We start from the raw sequence: 12647 nt of genomic DNA on the forward strand, positions 1-12647 counted from the left end.
TCCTCAGCGAGAGAATATACCAAATAAAAAGGGGCATGGTCTGATAACACGATGTTGCCATTGGAACATGATAAAGTAAGAGACATTTTTGATGAGGGGATGAAGATGTAATCAATTCTGGTATAGCTTTATGTGGCCCCGAAAAAAAAGTGAACTCTGAATCAGTAGGGTGAAGCTGCCTCCATACATCAAAATATTATATATATATCATGACATATATTAGCGAGCACCTTCACTTGCTTAGAGGGGGGGAGAAATAGCAGATGGGAGTTTGTCAAGAGAGGGATTAAGGTGACAATTAAAATCTCTGAAGCATGCTCCATAAAAACTGCAAAGGTTTTGGTGAGAAAATCAGGGGAATAGGCTGGGGGACAATATAGATTCATAAATGTTACCTCTTTTCCTGCGAGTATTCCTTTAACAATTATATACCAGCCCTGGCTGTCTTTAACACAGTCAAGAGACCTAAATGCCAGATTTTCACTGATCAAAATGGGTATGCCCCTACTGAAAGAAGAATATGAAGTAGCAAAGACCTGCCCCACCCAACTCCTTTGCAACTTAGCATTATCCTTATCCTAAAGGTGAGTCTCCTGGAGGAAGGCGATAGATACATCTTTCTTTTTCAAAAATGATAATACCGCCATCCTCTTGGCGGGTTTTTTGGAGGCAACGGATGTTCCAAGAACAGATCTTGATATTATATAAATTAGACATGGCCGTAAGATACTATTATCAAATACACAGGACAGTTACACTTAGCAGGGACAGAAAACGCCATTCTGATAGCCCACATATAACTTATTGAAATTTCATGTCCTGAGCTGAACACAGAGAAAAACAAACTGAGGGTCTTTCCCCAAAAAAACAGGGACTGTTCACCATAGAAGCACCTTTCAAACTCATCAAGAGTGAACTGACAGCTGATGAATAGTGTGCCAAGAAAACTAAAAGAGTCCTCCCTGTGGGAGTGATCGAAATAAGGTGGAAACGTAATACTGTTTGGCCAAACAGGTCTCAGTCATTCTCTAGCCAACTTTGTATTTTTAATAAATAAAGGATCCCAGAGGTAAAAGTTGGGTGTTTTAGCCTTTAGATACTGAGAAAGTGATCTTCAATAATCTCACGAATGCTGGAGTTATGCTTAAGTTACTTCCTGTTGTGTGAAACAGAGGTGTCATGACTGCAATAAAATGTGGGGATGTTGGTTCCAACAACCAACATCTGCGGTATAAACCCAACATCTCTAGCACCACTGTCAGGAATCTTGGAGTTATCTTTGATCAGGATTTGTCATTTAACTCCCACATAAAGCAGACCTCTAGGACCGCCTTCTGTCATTTACGTAATATTAGAAGAATTTGACACATCCAATCACAAACAGATGCAGAAAAACTAATCCATGCATTTGTTAATTCAAGGCTGGATTACTGCAACTCTTTATTATCAGGTTGCCCCAATAAGTCCATTAAAACGCTCCAATTAATTCAGAACGCTGCAGCACGAGTACTTACAGGAACTAGAAAAAGAGATCACATCTCTCCTGTACTAGCTTCTCTGCATTGGCTCCCTGTAAAATGTAGAATTGAATTTAAAATCCTCCTCCTCACCTATAAAGCTCTTCATGGTCAGGCCCCTTCATATATTAAAGAGCTCATAGTACCCTATTACCCCTCTAGAACACTATGTTCTCTGAATGCTGGGCTACTTGTGGTTCCTATAGTCTCTAAAAGTAGAACAGGAGCCAGAGCCTTCAGTTACCAAGCTCCTCTCCTGTGGAACCAGCTTCCAGTTGTGGTTCGGGAGGCAGACACCCTAACCACATTCAAGAGTAGGCTTAAGACATTCCTCTTTGATAAAGCTTATAGTTAGGGCTGGATCAGGTGAGTCCTGAACCATCCCTTAGTTATGCTGCTATAGGCTTAGACTATCGGGGGATTTCCCATGATGCACGGAGCTCCTCCCTTCCTCTCTCTTTCTGCACTCATTCATGTTCCATTTGTGCATGTTACTAACTTCACTTCTTCCCCAGAGTTCTTGTGCTCCCTCGTCTCGCAGGTTCTTGTCGATCCTGGTGGAGCCTCCTGCCATGGTCCTGCTAGATTGCCGTTGCCAATACTGTTGTTGCTATGCACCTGTCTGTCTGTCTCTCTCTCTCTCTCTCTGCCTCTCTCTCTCTCTCTCTCTCTCTCTCTCTCTCTCTCACCCCAACTGGTCAAGACAGACGTCCACCCACCTAGAGCCGGAGGATCTGTCCTAGGTTTCTGCCTTTTACAGGCAGTTTTTCCTTGCCCTTGTCGCCAAGTGCTTGCTCATGGTGGTACTGTTGGGTCTCTGTAATTAATGTTAGAGTTCGGTCTAGACCTGCTCTATTTGAAAAGAGTCCTGAGATAACTTCTGTTATGAATTAGCGCTATACAAATAAAATTGAATTGAATTGAATTGAAAATTGAATTGAATTGAATTGAATCTCCATATTAGACCCTTTTGTGATAAAAACCTGTAGGAAATACCAAATTAAATCAAATCAAATTTTATTTGTATAGCCCACATTCACAAATCACAGTTTGCCTTGGAGGGCTTTACAATCTGCACAGAGACAACACCCTCTGTCCTTAGACCCTCAGTTCAAGTGAGGAAAAACTTGCCCCCAAAAAACCCTTTTAGCAGGGGAAAAAGGTGGAAGAAACCTCAGGAAGAGCCGCAGAGGAGGGATCCTTCTCCCAGGTTGGACAGGCGTGCAATGAGTGGCACGTGTACAGAACAGATCAGCAAAGAAATAGGGTCTAATAAAGAAATGTTGGGTCTATGCTGTATTGTTGGATCTGACCAATAGTGCAGAATCACTGACTACACATTTCTAAACTGGGCCCTAATTTATTTCTAAGTTATTTCTCCTCGTTCAAGTTTCAGGCCTCCACCTGCTTTGGTGACCAAATCATGTCAAAAGACCAACTGGTCTGGGAAGGCCTCAGTCAGTGTCAAAGGTCATTGGAGATCATCCTTTCATTGTATACATAAACAAAAAATCTGCAACTGCAATTCACAGTACATGGTCCTTGGGGGGCCTAGATAATGTGTATAAACTTTGGTGGATGTAGCCCCAAGGATTCACTTAACAGGCCAATCCAGCACCAACACCTACAGATGGTCTAAAGGTGTATAGGTCCAAGGGTCTGGATCTTTCTTGGTCCAACCAGAAAAACCTTTTTCCTCTCAAGCTAGAAAGTTTTGTCAGTGATTTTGCACTCCACGTGGGCCAGTCCTGTGGTGGTTTGAACCCTCTCAGTCTTTTCATCTGCCCACAGTTACAGTTTTAGGCACATAACTGGGCCAGTATAGCTGCAAATGAGCTGAACTTGTTAGGAAGCACTTATATTACATGTCCAAACCAGGTTCTAGACGTTGGAGGCCCAAAGTTATTACTGAAGCTACTTTCAGTATGGTAGTAGCAACATAACATGTTTCCTGGATAACATGATTTTACACATCTCAGGGATCTCCTAGTTCAAGGTTCAGGCCTCCATCTGCTTTGGTGACCAAATGAGGTCAAAAGAGCAACTGGTCTGGGGAGGCCTCAGTCAAGGTCAAAGGTCATTGGAGACCATCCTCTCAGTATATACATAAAAAAAAAACAACCTCTGCAACTCTGTCCCTTTAACCTAAAACTACACAGGCTGATTCACGAGCCCCCCAGCTTGTTGGTCCTGGTACATAGAAAGCTGAAATTCACAGGACATGGTCCTTGGTGGGCCTAGATAATGTGTATAAACTTTTTTCCTCTCAAGCTAGAAGGCTGAAAATGTTGTCAGTGATTCTGCACTCAAGTGATCTGTTGATGACGTTGGTGTAGAGAGAGAAATGCACACATCTTTGGGGGCTTCCAGTGCTTATTGTCCAGGTGCTGGATGGGATTTTCCCCAGCCTCACCTGCTGCCTCCTGTCTGTCAGGAAGTTTGTGATCAACTCACAGGTGGAGGCTGGAACTGTGAGCTGGGTCAGTTTGGTTGGAGGACTTTTGGAATGATGATGTTGAACGCTGAGCTGAAGTCCACCAACAGGATCCTTGCATAGGTCCCAAGGGAGTCGAGGTGTTGGAGGATGTAGTGCAGGCCCATGTTGACTGCATGCTCCACTGACCTGTTTGCAGTCAATGAGTCAATACCAGTCTCTCAAATGTTTTCATGACTACAGACATCAGGGCGAAGGGGGTGTAGTCATTCAGTCCTGAGATGGAGGGTTTCTTTGGGACCGGGATTATTGTTGAGTGTCTGAAGCAGGAGGGGACTTCACACATCTCCAGTGGTCCTTGTAAAGATGGGGGACAGCTGGTCAGCGCAGACTTATAGACATGAGGGTGAGATGCCGTCTGCACCTGGGGCCTTCCTGGTCTCCTGTCTCCTGAAGAGCTGGTACACATCCCCTTCACAGATCCTCATCCTCATCCTCATGGTGGGTGGTGAGTGGGGAGGGGTGAGGGTGGAGCAGGGGTGGTGATGGTTGTCTGGTGTCAGGGTCAAAGTGGGTGAATAGAATAGAATAGAATATCCTTTATTCTTCCCACAGTGGGGAAATTCCGCTTATTGCAGCAGCAAGGGGATAGAATCAATAAATATTACAGTATATACAATATGAACAGGAAAAAAAAACAACAACAGTGACATAGAGCAACATACAGTGACAAAAAAACAACGGCAACAGTACACATTGGATAATTTAAAAATCTGCACGTTAACTTGGGTATCTATTTGACATAACAGTTTATTATTGAGTCTGAGTGTATGAGTGGTCTACTGAGAGCAGTGCTGGTTGAACAGTCTGACAGCAGCAGGAAGGAAGGACCTGCGGTACCTCTCCTTCACACACTTGGGATGAAGGAGTTTGTCGCTGATTGAGCTGCTCAGTGCGGTAACAGTGTCCTGCATGGGGTGGGAGTCGTTCTCCATCATTGATGATAGCTTTCCTATCATCCTCCTCTATCCCACCACCTGCACTGAGTCAAGGGGGCAGCTCAGGACAGAGCTGGCCCTCTTTATCAGCTTGTCCAGTCTCTTCCTGTCAGCGATGGTCCAGTTTATTGTTTGGGCGAACACCCAGGTACTTATAAGAGTCCACTGTCTCAATGTCCATTCCCTGGATGTTCACCGGTGTCGGGAGGGAGTGGCTGCGCCTGCGGAAATCCACCACCAGCTCCTTGGTTTTTGCCGCGTTGATTTGGAGGTGGTTCCGCTGGCACCAGTCCACAAAGTCCTTGCTCAGTTCTCTGTACTCCCTGTCATTGTCCTCTGAGATGAAGCCGATGATGGCAGAGTTGTCAGAAAACTTCTGGAGATGGCAGGTGGCTGAACTGTGTCTGAAGTCTGCAGTGTACAGGGTGAACAGGAAAGGAGCCAAAACTGTTCCCTGTGGAGCCCCTGTGCTGCAGACCACCATGTCTGAGACACAGTCCTTTGACCTCACATACTGTGGATGGTTGGTGAGGTAGTCTGTAATTCAGGATGTGAGGTGATGATCAACTCCTGTGAGCTCCAGCTTGTCCCTCAGAAGCACAGGCTGGATGGTGTTGAAAGCGCTGGAGAAATCGAAGAAAATGATCCTCACAGTGCTTCCAGGCTTCTCCAGGTGAGAAAGAGCTCTATGTTGGAGGAAGATGATGGCGTCAACCACCCCGAAGCCAAGATGGTAGGCAAACTGTACCGGGTCCATCAATGGTTCCACCAGGGGGCGGAGATGGATGAGGACCAGCCGCTCCAGGGTCTTCATCGGGTGCGATGTCAGCGCCACTGGCCTGTAGCTGTTGAGGTCCTTCGGGTGCGGCGTCTTTAGCACCGGTACCACACAGGATGTTTTCCACAGTTGTGGAACTCTCCTCAGCTTCGGGCTCAGGTTGAAGACGGTGTTTGTTGTTGGAGAAGCACCGTACAGTCCTGGTGGGTACAGTGTTCTCCACACAGAAGTTTATGTAGTCCGTGATGCAGTGTATTAAGATCATAGAGTTCCTCCCACACAGTCGTCTCGATACAGTCCCTCAGACCATCTTCTGACTGTGCAGGTCACAGCTGGTTGCCTGTGCACTAAGGGTTTATACATAGGCAGGAGATGAACCAGGCTGTGGTCTGATCTCCCCAATGGAGGGAGAGGTGATGATGAATATGCCTCCTTGGTGTTGGCATAAAATAAGTCCAGTGTTTTATTGTCTCTGGTGTGGCAGGTGACATACTGGGTAAATTTGGGCAGAGTGGAGGAAGGAGAGGCATGGTTGAAGTCCCCAGAGATGAGGAGGAGGGCCTGTGGGTGCTGTGTCTGCAGCCTGCTCACAGCTGAGTGCAGGACATCACAGGCTGCGTCACCATTAGCGGGGGGGGGGTACACAGCTGCTCTTTGACAGTGATGTGCCCGGGGTTACACCATCTATCGTTGACAATCACAGCCAGCCCCCCTCCTTTCTTCTGATCGCTCTCCCGTGTCCTGTCTGCGCACCGCAAATTAAATCCCTCCAGAGAAACGATCGTGTCCGGTGTTAGTGAGTTCAGCCATGTCTCCGTAAACACCATGATGCTACAATCACAATATTCCCATAGGTGCCGGGTAAGCACCATTAACTCGTCCATCTTGTTGGGAAGAGATCTCACATTCCCCATAACGATGGCCGGAAGGACGGGTCAGAAGCGACTGTTCCTACGGCATTGAATTCCAGCACGGGTCCCCCCGTCTCCTCTTCTTTAACTCAAAGGGAACGTCGGGTCTATCCTGGGGCAGCACCGCTGTGTTACGGAGGGCTAACAGCTGATCCCGACTGTAAACAATAGGGCCGTGGCTGGGCATGGGGCCCTCCGGTCACGGAAAGTGTAAAAAAAAAAAAAAATACAGAGCAAACACAGTAACTTTGGTATAGTCGCTAAAAACTGCTAAAAATAAGTGAAAGAAACTCAAATTGAGCAGGAGCTGCTGCAACTACTGCCACTCAGGGGCAGCACGTTGATGGGTGTGAGTGATTTCTCAAACCTGGAGTAGAACTCATTCAGCTCGTCGGCCAGTTGAGGACTCTCTGCAGTGTGGGGGGAGGGTCTCCTGTAGTTGGTGACACCCTGCAGACCTCTCCACACTGATGCAGGGTTGTTGGCTGAAAACCTGTTTGTAATGCCTCTCTGCTCCTCTGACCTCCTTTGTCAGTGTGTTTCTGGCCTGGTTGTACAGGACCCACTTCTGTAGGCCTCCTCCTTGACCTGGCGAAGCTGCTTGAGTTTTGAACCAGTGAACCAGGGTTTATTGTTTTTGTATGTGCAGAAGGCTTTAGTCTGCACACACGTGTCCTCACAAAAGATAGTGTATGATGTCACAGTGTCAGTGAGTTCATCCAGGTTGTAAGCTGCAGCCTCAAAAACATTCCAATCTGTGCAGTCAAAGCAGGCCTGTAGTTCCAGCTTTGCATCAGTGGTCCATCTCCGGACAGTCTTTACTACAGACGTAGCAGATTTTAACTTCTGCCTGTAAGTTGATAGAAGATGAACCATGCAGTGATCAGAGTGCCCCAAGGCTGCATGGGGGACAGAGCGATAGGCATTTTTCAATGTTGAATAGCAGTGGTCTAGAGTGTTTGTGTCGCTGGTGGGACACTTAACATGCTGTCTATATTTAGGCAGGTCATGGCTGAGGTTTGCTCTGTTGAAATCCACCAGAACAATGAGCAGGGAGTCTGGATGTTTCTTCTCCATATCCATTATCTGGTCAGCCAGGTGTTATAAAGCGTCACTAACACAGGCCTGAGGTGTCAGGTGGACTGACCTCCTTGCGGCCTTCAGGGAACCCGTGGCAATGTCTCTCAGCCGGGTTGCCTGTAAAGTCCGATCAGTTGTTAATCTGCCTGCTATTTCAAGATTATGTGATACAGACACATGCGTAACTCTCCTGCTCACTGTTGTCTTGTATTTTATTCTAGGTATGACCGCTTCATTCGGGATCAATTCAATTCAATTCAATTAAATTTTATTTGTATAGCTCCAATTCATAACAGAAGTTATCTCAGGACACTTTTCAAATAGAGCAGGTCTAGACCGAACTCTTTATAACATTATTTACAGAGACCCAACAGTACCACCACGAGCAAGCACTTGGCGACAAGGGCAAGGAAAAACTGCCTGTAAAAGGCAGAAACCTAGGACAGATCCTTCGGCTCTAGGTGGGTGGTTGTCTGTCTGGACCAGTTGGGGTGAGAGAGAGAGAGGGACAGAGAGAGAGACAGAGAGAGAGAGAGACAGACATACAGGTGCACAGGAACAACAGTATTGGCAATGGCAATCTAGCAGGACCATGGCAGGAGGCTCCACCAGGATCGATAAGAACCTGCGAAACGAGAAAGCACAAGAACTCCGGGGAAGAAGTGAAGTTAGAAACATGCATTAATGGGACATGAATGAGTGCAGAAAGAGAGAGGAAGAGAGGAGCTCAGTGCACCATGGGAAATCCCCCCGATAGTCTAGGCCTATAGCAGCATAACTAAGGGATGGTTCAGGACTCACCTGATCCAGCCCCAACTATAAGCTTTATCAAAGAGGAATGTCTTAAGCCTGCTCTTAAATGTGGAGAGGGTGTCTGCCTCCCGAACCACAACACTGGAAGCTGGTTCCACAGGAGAGGAGCTTGGTAACTGAAGGCTCTGGCTCCTGTTCTACTTTTAGAGACTATAGGAACCACAAGTAGCCCAGCATTCAGAGAATGTAGTGTTCTAGTGGGGTAATAGGGTACTATGGGCTCTTTAAGATATGAAGGGGCCTGACCATGAAGAGCTTTATAAGTGAGGAGGAGGATTTTAAATTCTATTCTACATTTTAAAGGGAGCCAGAGCAGAGAAGCTAGTACAGGAGAGATTCAATTCAATTACATTTTATTTCTATAGCGCCAATTCACAACACAAGTTATCTCAGGACACTTTTCAAATAGAGCAGGTCTAGACCGAACTCTTTAAAACATTAATTACAGAGACCCAACAGTACCACCATGAGCAAGCACTTGGCGACAAAGGCAAGGAAAAACTGCCTGTTAAAAGGCAGAAACCTAGGACAGATCCTTCGGCTCTAGGTGGGTGGTCGTCTGTCTCGACCAGTTGGGGTGAGAGAGAGAGAGAGAGAGAGAGAGAGAGAGAGAGAGAGCAAGAGACAGACAGACAGACAGGTGCACAGCAACAACAGTATTGGCAATGGCAATCTAGCAGGACCATGGCAGGAGGCTCCACCAGGATCGATAAGAACCTGCAAGACGAGAAAGCACAAGAACTCCGGGGAAGAAGTGAAGTAAGTAACAGAGATGTGAATTTCGTTTTTTTCTGAGTTTAACATCAGAAAATTGCAGGTCATCCAGGATTTTATGTCCTTAAGACATGTTTGTAATTTAGATAATTGATCGGGCTTGATCGATAGATATAACTGCGTATCATCTGCATAACAGTGAAAATTAATGGAGTGATTCCTAATAATGCTGCCTAAAGGGAGCATATATAAAGTAAATAGTATTGGTCCAAGTACAGAACCTTGAGGAACTCCATGACTAACTGTAGTATTTATTGAAGATTCATCATTAACATGAACAAACTGCGAACGATCTGATAAATATGACTTAGTGACTTAGCTTAGTGCGGTTCAGGGATCAGAGGAGCCTTGATGACTGCCAGAAAGTCCTGTGTGTGGCAAAGAAAGACATGCTGGGCAATCATGGGAGGCTGCTTGAAATTTTTTTATTTATGTTATTTATGTATATTCGCACAAGGACAGTAAGGATGTGGACTCAGGAGGCTGCTGGGGCACTGCAGGACTGCCTTGAGACAATAGACTGGGATGTACTCTTTGAGCCACACGGGGAGGACATCGACGACAAGACAGACTGCATCACAGAATACATCAGGTATCAAGCCATTGATTACCAGTGACCTGAAAGCACTCCTCAACAAGAAGAAGAGGGCCTTTAGGTCTGGTGACAGAGAGGAGCTGAGGAGAGTGCAGCATGAACTCAGAGAGATGCTGAGGGGTGTAAAGACAGCTACAGGAGGAAGTTGGAGGCCAGACTCCAGCAGAACAATGTGAGGGATTTGTGGACTGGGATGAAACAGATCACTGGATGTAAAGTGAAGGGCAACCAACCATCAGGCGGTCTGGAGAGAGCCAACGAGCTGAATGGCTTCTCTAACAGGTTTAGCTCGCAGCCTTCCAGCCCCCCACTCACCCACACTGTTTACACCCCTCCCCCCTCTCCTCCCTATGGTGAGCTCTCTTGTGCAGCAGGTGAAGGAGCTGCGAGACCCTCTACAGTTTGCTTACCAGCCCAATCTGGGAGTTGACGACACTGTCATCTATCTGCTGAAATGAGCCCATTCGCACCTGGATAGTGGTGGCAGCACTGTGAGAATCACATTCTTTGATGTCTCCAGCACTTTCAACACTATCCAGCCACTGCTGCTGGGTGAGAAGCTGCGGGTGCTGGGAGTCGACACCTCCATTGTCTCCTGGATTACTGACTACCTGACAGGCAGGTGACAGTTTGTCTGTCTGGGCAGTGTCCTGTCTGATGCGGTGGTCAGTGATACAGGAGCTCCACAGGGGACTGTGCTGTCCCCTTTCCTTTTCACCTTATACACCACAGATTTTCAATACAACTCTGAGTCATGTCACTTACAGAAATTTTCTGATGACTCGGCTGTGGTCGGCTGTATAAGTTGATGAAGGGGAGTACAGAGCAGTGGTGGACAACTTTGTGGAGTGGGCTGGACGCAATCACCTGAGGCTGAATGTCAACAAGACCAGAGAGATGGTGATTGACTTCAGGAGGAAGAGGACTACTTCACAGCCACTGTGTGTTCTGGGAGAGGATGTGGAAGCGGTGGAGGACTACAAGTACCTGGGTGTCGTCATGATTCCTGCCACAAGCTAACACAATGTACAATAACTCACATCTGTCTGTGAGAGTCAACTCACAACTCTCTGCTGTATAGTCCTGTTTTTGCATACCTGCTCACTGCCACATTGTTTTTCCAGTCTCACTCTTTTCCTGTTTTTATAGTTTTTATATTTTATATTCTGTATATTTGATATTTTTTATATTCTGTATATATTAGGATTTATTTTATATTTTATTGTATTTTATTTTAACTACCTGCACTTTTACGTTTATACTTCTGCTGCTTGTAACAAGACAATTTCCCAGTTTTTGGGATCAATTAAGTAAATCTATTCTATTCTATGTGGCTCCAGAGGAGAAGACGCTGTTTTGCTGTTACTGCAACACCGTCATCATCCTCAGTTATTTTCAAACACCCGATGCAGTGGAAGGAATGGCAGTAAGTGTGTTTTCCTGACACTTTGCACGAGTGTTTCGTAGCGTGCAGTACAGTATAACATGTAGTCAGTATTGAGGTCTGCATGCTGAAACCAAAAGCAACCATGCATGTTCCCACGTTTTCCCTCAGTATGGGGGAGGCAGCAGTAAGTACTTTAATAGGCTGAAATCGCTCGTTGTGAATTGCAGTATTATTAACGACACAGATATTAACTTGGCTCATGTCTTGTCTTTGCAGATGCTCGAGGGCTACTGTCAATGGATCTTCCCTGATTACATCAACATCAGTGTTGATGATGATGGGATATTTTTTTCTGGCCATAAATGGTAGGCCCACTAAGAGTGCCAGCAATGACCTTGCTATATGCACTGTGGAGAGAGAGAGAGAGAATGGGACAAAATTGACATCCTAATTTGCACATTGAGTGAACAGTTCAGAATTCAGATTTGTAAGTGAGAGTCAACTGAGATGTCTTCTGCATTGCAGCTGCAAACTCCCAAATGTGACCAGCCAGGAAATCAGGAGGGTTGTGAAACTCAGGTGGCTTCCCAGTTCACGAGGAGCAGAAAGCTGGCGTGGCTTATTACATGGCCCATTCCACACCCATGGCCAATGTGCACTATTGCATGAAGACCTGGATAACATCGTGGACACCTGCACCCTGTTCAGGAACCTCAGACAGTATGTGCCATCATCTGAAACGCACGTCAGTCGACCACTGTGTCTGTTGGTGCATGTGTTTGTCAGTGTTTATCCTTTGACCTGTTCAATCTTACAACTCCTCTTCTGAGGATTCAGGTGAGGAGAGGAGCAACCGGGCACTGGAGCGAGGAAGAGAAGATGCAGACAACGGGGAGACTGGAGCTGAACAGGACCTTGCAGCTTTCCTACAGGCCTTTCCACTTAATCTGACTGGCCAGCCACCAACCAAGAAGCAGATGGCCGATGCTGGCTTTCCTACTGACACAGTCTTCTATGACAGGTGGAGGGCTCTTCAGTATGGCCAACGGGAGAAACATCTCCTGTGTAAGTGACAATACTTTCCTCCACAATCCAAAGTAATGCATAGAACTCCCAAGTGTGGACAAGAACTCGAAATTGAATGTTCTGTGTTTGAAAGCCAAATGTTCAAGACATCCACGTGTTGTGTATAATATTTTGTCTTATGGATACTGATCACCTAGACCTTGAATACCCAACCTTGAATATGTGTAATTGTTCAGTGTTTTGTATTTGTCCTTTGTTTTACCCTTTGTACTAAAAGATGAAAATTGTCTATAAATATAGAGTTATGAGTTTTGTCTGACAGTGATCACATGGA

Source organism: Dicentrarchus labrax, unplaced genomic scaffold (genome assembly GCF_905237075.1).
Source record: "Dicentrarchus labrax unplaced genomic scaffold, dlabrax2021, whole genome shotgun sequence".
NCBI lineage: Eukaryota > Metazoa > Chordata > Actinopteri > Moronidae > Dicentrarchus > Dicentrarchus labrax.